Below are 9,677 nucleotides of genomic sequence, written 5' to 3'. Positions count from 1 at the left end.
CCTAACATCCCTACAAACCCTCGTGCCTCTCCAACTTGGAGCAACCGTTGGATATCCTCATCATTAGGTCTTCTAAGATATTTCTCCCCATATACGTGTCTAATACCTTGAACAAACTTGATTAGACACTCTAAAGCTGTGGTTTCAGCAATTCCAAATGCTTCATCCATATATGTGTCTAATACCTTGAACAAACTTGATTAGCACTCTAAAGCTGTGGAGTAACTGAGCTTGAAGTTTAGCTTCAATCCGAGCTTGCATTTTTGCCTCAACATGACCCACCATTGGGTCATTGATTTCCTCCAACATGAGTTTTTGGAGGTCCTCACTAGTGATGGATGGGTTTTCAAAGTCTTCAGCCATTTGTTGGTAGAGGTCTGGTTTGGTGGATGGAGTAGAAGGAAGTGTAGCATGTGCGAATGAACGAGTCGCGTGTTAGCTATCCTTTAGATTGTATTTATAGATGGCTTCTCCAGCAACTGGCTTTTTCAACAGCTAGATTCTCTAACAGCTAGTTTTTCTAACATCTAAATTCTCCAACAGCTAGTTTTTCCAACAGCTAGTTGCTGCAACTTTCATGTCAGTTGTGCATTAAATATTTCTCCAACGGCTAGTTCTGAGTTTCATGTCTCCTTTTTTTAGATCTTGAGAACAAGAAGAGCAGGTGGCACATTGCATAAATAGGTACAAACCAATATTGATATTACCAATAATGAAAAATCTTACATAATAGTAGTGCCACATACATTTAGTACCACACAAATTCCACACACTAATACATAATGGTAGTGCCACATACATCTAGTACAACACAAAATTCACGCACTAATACATAATGGTAGTGCCACATACATTTACTACAACACATATAGTACACACTAATCCATAATGATCTGCATAGTTGTCCGAAGAAAGAAATAGTTCCTTGGCTAGACCTTGTAAGAGTTGTTCATGCAGCTTCAGTATTGTTGGACTCATGTTCGAAGCATCCTTATCCAACTGTTGCATGTAGTTTTTTTGTCTTGTCCATTCTAACCTGCTCCTTTTATGCTTCTGCTGTTTTCTCTAGTGCACTTACTCTCTTCAACATAGCATCGTGAAACAAAACCATGTCTTTATCTGGTTGCGAGCCTAGGGGAGATTGTAGTATGGCCTTTCCCTTTCCTTTTCCTCTCATCCGAGCTTTTGCTTTCTTCTACCTCTCTGGCCGCACTTCTTTGAATGTCTCCCCCTCGTCTATGTCTTGGTTGGAAGATGAAGTATATGCTCCAGATTCATCTACTTCTGTCCTTTCGTTCTTCTTTGAACAATCCATACTAGGTATACTTCTATACCATTTGGGTTCCTTCCTCATAATCTTCCAGACATATTCAAGTGTAAATGGGTTTTTCTTGTTTTCTCTTTTGAATGCAGCACGTGCTTTGTCCATCACCATGTCATCATATTCCTCACTACAATAGGTCATTCGACCATAGACCCCATTGAACTTGGTAATAGCTGTATTAATTCTTCCCCAATGGCTTTTGAGCAGTCCATTTGACCTTCTTCTTGCACCTTCAGCCAGGCCCGAATTGAACGCTTCTGCTATCTTGTTCCAAGAGGCCTCTCTGCTCTGATTTGTGCCACGAATTGGATCTACTGAATGCTTAATCCAAAGACTTACAAGGCGTAGGTTATCGTCCTTAGTGTAATTAATTATCACAGACCTCCTTCCTTCATCCAGACTGTTGGCGCTTGAATCTTCCTTTTCTTCATCTCTCTCTAGCTCTCTTATTTGCGATTGCGGGGTTGCTGAACCTGAGCCATGTGAAGATGCACCACCACCAGCACCTACAAACATTCCACCTAGGAAGCCAAAGTTGGGTAGTGGTTGAAAACCTTGATAACTTGGTGAAAACTGGGCATACTGTTGAAGGTTGCCTACACCACCAAAGGGATTCAAGTTGTGCATGCCATGAGTAGGTTGACTATGTTGGGGATAATGGGAGTGATTGAATGGTGGTGGTGGGGTGGGGAACTGAGTCCGGTTAAAAGTGCTGGGTGCGAAATTTGGCATGTGTTGGAAGCTTGTGTTATCTGCTCTTGGATTTCTGGGATCAGTGGCGAGCAATCTATCAAAACTCCCCTCCGAGGGCTCCATGTGAACTAAGAAATACGAGTATTGAGTTGTTTTGATTTTGCTTCTCTATTTTTGTGTAGGCAGTTGGGGACAAGGAGACAGGGAAAGATTGCTGGGAGCAGAGGAGGAGGCCGCTGGGAACAAGGAGGCAACGGAGGATCGTTGGGAGGAAGGAAGAGGGCTGCTGGGTCTCCTTTTGAAGAAGGGTTGTGCTGTGGCAAGCAACAAGGAACACTTTTTTTAAGGCAACGGTCAAGTGACGCTACATTTCACTTGACTCTGCATTTCACTTGATCGTTGAAATCTGAATGCTCATCTGCTCATGGCAGTTGGAGCCGTTGGAGCTGTGTCGTGTGTCAGAGTGATATATTTTTTTATTGCACAAGAGGCGGGTTCTATACCTGGGAGCTGGTTCTCCGTCGAAACAACCCCACAGTGTATGATACCGGGTCCTATACCTGCATTAAATACATAGAACCCGCTTCGACACACACCTAGAACCCGCTTCGACACACACCGCGGATGCTCTAACGGAGCAAAATGGGTGGATGACCTTTTTTCTTGTTTTGGTAAGGAGCTGAAGCTCAAGATTGGTCACGCTCAGCCTGCTGCTCAGCTTTTGAAAAGTACGTGTGGAAGTGAGTATTGTGTTCAGGGTCACTCTGAATAGATAATTACTCACTCCTTTCCAAATTATATGTTATTTAAGTTTTTTTATAGTCAAGACATCTCAAGTTTAAATAAAATTATAGATAAAATTATAAAGATTTATGACATTAAATAGGTATACTATAAAAATATAATTAATAAAAAATCTAATGATCCTTATTGGGTATTATAAACATTTTTATTTTATTATATAAATATGGTTGAACTTGAGATGCTTTGACTCTTCAAAAAATTAAAATGACTTATAATTTGAGATGGATGGGGTACAAATATACGATGCATCACATAGTTTTGAGGGTCCAAGTACGATAGCCCATCTTGTTTACGAAGAATGGACTATTTAGGTACTCATATGTTGAGCATCTAAGTTTAAAATTTTATACCACTTTTTTTGTTTTTAGCTTGTCTGATTTGTGTAGGGATTCAGATTCTCCTAAAAACTTTTCAAATTTAGATTTTCTCTATAAACGTTTCTCTACTAAATTAGAATCACTTTATGGAATTATTTGGCTAACTCGCTGGAATTTTTAAACTAGAGCTAAGAGAAATCATGTTTTGGATATTGCTTCGGACTAGTATAAAAATGAAAATCAGTTCCAAGTGATTCTTCCTAAAACGTTTCTCTCTTTATATCATTTTGGCAACGTTTCTATTGATTCGAATGAGAATGTAAAATGTTTCTTGCTTGTGGCCTTTCATGTTATCCACTTGAAGAATGTATTCGTTATATTAATATATTTTAAGTGAAGTTTCTACATGATGAAACTTTGACTATTATTTATTTATTTTATTTTTTGTCCAAACACTAGAGACACATAAATCCATATTTGGTCGTTACTATAGACTAACAAACACAAAATGATTCATGGAATGTTTGAAGAGGCATTCTAATATCATTTCATTCCACAGTTTTTTGCGAGACCCAGTTACAGACGCAAACACTCACATACACGAGTGCACACTCACCAATATGAACGCACGCACGCACACGCTACTCCTATGAGCACCTCCGAAAAACTGACAACGTGTTCGCTTTCGTTTCTGTGGCTTATAAGCCGACTGATGTTGTTTTGTTGTGAGAGAACAACAATGTATCATGGCTGATAAGCATGGCTGATATGATCAAGCGAACAGGGTGTGAGTTGGACCGACAAATCTCGAGATTGATGAAGTCACCACAAGTGCCTCGCTGTCGTTGAGCACGTCACCTATCACTAAAATAATAGTGCCGTTAAATCCTAAAATAAATTCAGAAAAATACGAGCACCCGTGTCAAGTGAGGGACTTGAATTCGGGTGGACATGTTTCACCACAAGAAACCCAACCAGCTGAGCTATGCTCAAGTCGCCCACGGGTTTGAATACGTCATCTGCACGTAAGGACTATCGGCCTGTTCGCTGGTTGGTTTCTGGGCTGGTTTGGGCTGGCTGGTGCTGGTTTATTGTGAGAGGAAAACACTGTTGGCTGGCTGGTTTGGGCTGGCTGAAACCAACAAGCGAACAGGCTGTATATCTTTTGTGCCCTAGAATATATGCAATAGTGGCATATGTTTGTTGCATAATGCATATTAGAACAATATTTCTATATTTTCATATTTAAGTAGGTGCGCTGGTTGCTAAATAAACATCGGAACATATGTAATAAGAATATTTGTATGGAAAAGATGTTGGACATAGTTGAAGTTCTTCGATCTATCTAACATAAGTAAAAGACAAATTATTTTCTCTTCAAACTAGAAGAAGCTAACTAATATTTTTATTTCCTTTCCGAAGCATTTCCCTCTCAGGAATAAATAGACATTAAACAGCAGACACCAATTTACCAGACTGTTCTCTGAACAGTGAAGTCCACAGCCAGTAAACCTCAACGGTAGCCACACGCAAATCCAGGCTTCAGCAGGGACCCTTCCGCAAAACCCAAATAATGAATAATTTGCGGTTAGGAACGCCCGAAGTGGCCTGCTCCCCCCTCCGCACGGGGCCCACCTGGCGGCCACCTGGCGGCGATCTAGTGGCTCCCCTTGCGCTTTTTCCAGGGCACCCTCGAACCTGTGGCCGCCGTGACCCCTCCGCGCGATGCGATCTGCGCCGTCCGTTCAGCCCGCGCTAGCGCTCCGTGAACCGTCGGATCCCCGCGCGGGAACTCGTGGCCAGCGTCGCGCGGGGCGCGTGGACGGCGGCGACGCGCGCTCCGTCACATCGTACGGCTGCCGAAGGGTGGCGCGGGGCGAGGGCGCGTGTACGGGTGTAAAAGATGCTGAAGCCTGTGGCGGAAAAGCGCACCAGGGGTTGGGGCCCCCGCGGGCTGCGCCATTGCGATTGCGGAGGGCGTGCACGGGGCGACTAGGAGCGGGGCCCGCAGGTTGGACCGGTGGCTTATCTTTATGGTGCCTGGTAGGACGTGACACGGCGGATCGCTTTCGGGCATGTTATTAAAAAAATATTTTAAATTTTAGCTAATAAGTCGTACTGATAAATTCAAACGAACAAGCACCTTATCGGCGGTCATGCTGACGTGAACTCAGCACAGCCATGGCCCAGGGGCGTAGCCAAACAAATTCGAGTTTGTTTAACTTGGATGCATAAATTTCTATCGTATGAATACCTATATGGCGAAAAAATAATTATAATTATTGTTTTCATTATTTTTTCACACTCACCCGGTCACCCCTTACCGTTAATACAGGGCATGTATGGATCCACCATCTAAACTTATTGCCTAAATTTAGTTGTTAGGAATCCAAACGACCCCGCTAAAAGACTAGCTAAAATTTAGTTGAGTTTAGCTATCTCAACTCAGCTAAACCCAACTAAAGTTTAGTTGAGTCTATTAATTGGAGGATTCAAACAACCAGCTAAAGTTTAGCTAGTACTACCTCCGTTTTTATTTACTTGTCACCGAATTTTTACTGTAGCAATTTTGACCATACGTTTTTTTTTGCAAAAGATTTTTAGATACATCAAGTTTTCACATATATGGTTCTTTATTGAACATACTTCATTAGTGTTATATACATTGAAGTATCTAAGATTTTTTTTAAAGAAAAAACAGATGGTCAAATTTACTACAGTAAAAAATTACTGACAAGTAAACACAAACGGAGGGAAGTAGAAATTTTAGGTAGTTAATAAAATTTAGCTTTAAAATTTTAGCTAGCTATAAACTTTAGCTCAGTGAACCCCCAAACAGACCCATAGAGTCCCCCCTGAGCACAACAGTGCACCTAGGAAGATGGCAAACGTTCGTTGCCGAGGCTATTGCTATTATTACTGGAACAAAGGATCAAGTAGGATACAGCTAAAGTAAATAATTGTTCCTGATGAATTGGCTAACACGTAAAATTTTAGGGACTTGCTAGCGTCCGCACGTTCGATCTGGGGCGCTGGTGTCCGGACGGTGCTCGCACAACGAGCGAACGAGCGCTCTAGTGCATCGGGCTTGCGAGTGAGCACCCCAATAGCGGGCCCGTGCCGCTCCGGACATCGCCCGCGCCGCCAGCCGCTTCCCATGTGCATTCCATGTGTAACATCCGATCTACTTTTAAAACATCCACATGAAACACTTCCAACATTCAAAAGAAGACAGATGAAACACTTGAAACAAGCGTATGAAACATTTGTGTAAATGCCTAAAAACACTTGAAAACCATTGCAAGCATATGCAACATCCAGATTAAACACTTGCAACATACATATGAAACACCTGAAACACTTGAAACATACTCCCTCCGTCCCAAAATATTTGTCGTTTTCGTTTCCCGAGAAACAACTTTGATAAAATATATATTAAAGAATTTAATATTTATGGTACAAATTTAGTATAATTGGAAAGATCATTGAATCTAGTTTTTTAATAAATTTATTTGGAGATACAAATATTGCACGTATTTTCTACTAATCGAGTCAAACTTGTGGCACAGAAACCCAAAGCGACAGATAATTTGGGACAGAGGGAGTATGCTTGCAACATGCATGTATATGCAACATCCAGATCTACTTTTACAACATCTAGATAAACACTTGCAACATACATCTGAAACAGATGAAACATTTGAAAAATACACTTGAAACATACGTGTATATCCATTACAATATGTGCAACATCCCGATCTATTTTTCTAATATCGATGTACAACACTTGCAACATACCTCTGAAACACTTGAAACATACTCTTACAACAAGCGCTTTCAGCGTAGCATCTATTTGCTACTTGGACAAATGGAGGCTCATGGACGCGGAGCTCGACGCTGGTGCATAGCTCAATGCCACAGAGTGGCACGGGGGGCTGCCAGCGGACAGGTGGTTGCGCCGCCCCAGTGAGCGACTGTGCAGCCACCGACGAGCTGCTGCGTGGCTCCCAACGATAGGGCGGGCGGGTACGGTCCCCCGCGGTGGAGGTGACAGCCTCAGACGACTGCGTTGCCCGCGGCGAGCGTCCTCCGCGCTAGGAAGTTGAGCAGCGAGCGGGCGGTGCGGTAGAATTGGGCGTGAAGATGCATGCGTGGAGTGAAAGAAGGCTGCGACGAGGAGGAATGGGGAATCGTCGTTTATTTTTTTTATAGAGAAGCCGGGAGCAGGCTCCGTATTAGGCTCCGCAGGCCCAGGAAAGGTGCGTCCGGAGTGTCGGACACCTTGAGGAGAGCATTTCCAAAAAAAATTATACTAGCACATAACATTTTGCACTACCTACTGTACATGTAGTAACATGTGAAGTGACCTATCCACACATATACCCACGAGTATAATCTTATACGTATACTTTGCGGTTTGCACCCACAAATGGGATTTTGTACTTACACTCACACCCATTGAACAATACCGGCCCTATCATCCTAATTAGACGACAGACAAAGGGATGAAAAGCAAAAGGATTGAAATGAGGAATAATGGACTAAGTGACTGACCAAATAAAGTGTTGTATTTTAATATTAAGTACAAACGAGTACTCCTTCGACTCTGAAATAATAGGACTTTTGATTTTGCCTTATAGAGTTATATAGCCCTTGTATATCTAAAAATTTCCTCTTGGTATCTCTATAAGCCACAAAGAAAATAAACAAAATACCAACCGGGAAAAAGTGTTCAACCAATTTCCGTCAACTCCATTGATGAACGCTTACTAAGGATAAGCACATTAATTATTTAAATACTCCCTCCGTTCTAAATTATAAGACGTTTTGGCTTTCGTAGATACATAATTTTTGCTATACACTTAGGTATACACCATGTCTAGATGCATAGTAAAAATAATACTCTTTTTTATGGTGTACATCTAAAAAAGTCAAACCATCTTATAATTTGAAATGGAGGGAGTATATATCAGTGGACTTAGAGGCCATCTCATATGGCTTCACAAATGAATTTTATGAGTTCAAAGAAAAGGGGTGAGAAAAAGATGTCATTGATTCATGAGGTGAACACCTCGTGAGCAAAAGTTTATGACTATAAAAGTGTGTTTGGTTTGAGAAATAAAGTTGGACGAGACAGGACATCCTCTTTTTTATGGTGCTTGGTTAGAGAATAGGAGGGATGAGGTCATCCTCAATAGGGAATATCCCTGTGAAACTTGGTACATCCCTGCCCAGAAACGTGCGAATGAGTTCTTCCCCGTGAACGCTGTTTTTGTCATCTACCACGTCTCGTCTTCCTGTGGGCGAGCGGTTCAGGAGGGGCACAACCGAGCTAGGATGACAACCATGGTGGCGTGTATCCGAGCAGGGAAGCAGCAAAGCGAGGTGGAATACTATGGATGGGCCAGGGCCAAGTGAGGCAGAGCGCGTTGAGCTCACATCCATGGCGCGCATGAGGTTGTCGCCATCACAGAGCTAGAGACAACAGTCCCAAGCGCGCGCGCCTACCCCGCAACGGATGTGCGCGAGTCGGCGGACGCCATGCAACAGAGCCTCGTTGTGGCCCATGAGGGGGTGTCAGATGCGATGTTGGTGCAGTCAATTGGGCGAGGAGTACATTGTGGTTCGGGAACATGTGTGTAGTATGGATGGAAAGGAGGAGACTAACATCGTGAGACCCACATTAACAATAGTTGACGAAAAAGAAAGTTCATCCATCCTCTTCCTCCCATGTCTCCCACCAAATGCAAAACAGGAATGTTCTCATCGCTCAACCAAACGAAGGCATGAGATCATCCTATCTCAAATAACTAGGACGGTTGTGTCCCATCCCTCTCTATTCGTAAACCAAATGCAACCTAATACAACTCTTTAACAATTGTACAAAGTTGTTGTCATGCGCCTCGCAAATTTCCCCCGCTTATGGCATAAACTATTAAGGATAATGGAATTACTATTTTTTAGAAAACTGAAATGGCATCATCCTATATCCTAGAAAAGTGGGATGGTCCTGTCCTGCCTTTCCTTGTCCGTAAACCAAACATAACCTAAGACAATTCTTTAACCGTCGTACAAAGTTGATGTTGTCATACACATCACAAAAAATCTCTGTTTACTGCATGAACTATTAAGGATTATGGAATTACTATTTTTTAGAAAAAGGGAAATTTCATTCAAGAGATACCATCCATTGTTACAATTGTAGCCTTTAGCTATTTGAACAAGCACACTAAAAGTAACAAGGAAAATGAGAACAGCATAAAAAGCTACAAATGACGCGCTAAGCCTATTAAAAGATAATAATCCATGCTTGGCAAAGATTTGTATTGCCGCAGTTTCTGGTATTTGACAAACCCATTTCATAATAGACTCGATCGTTGTCCCATTTTGATGTGTAGACTAGAAACATGTTCCAGGCTCCTTGGATTACACGATTTTTGAAGGAGAATTTTGGAAAAAATACTATTGGCAAAGGAAAATTTCCTATCCCATTGTTTGGTTGGCAGGAAGCACCACTACTATTTCATATTTCATTCCTT

The sequence above is a fragment of the Miscanthus floridulus genome, chromosome 8 (assembly GCF_019320115.1).
Source record: "Miscanthus floridulus cultivar M001 chromosome 8, ASM1932011v1, whole genome shotgun sequence".
In the NCBI taxonomy this organism is placed as follows: Eukaryota; Viridiplantae; Streptophyta; class Magnoliopsida; order Poales; family Poaceae; genus Miscanthus; species Miscanthus floridulus.
Note: the sequence above shows the minus strand (reverse complement) of the source record.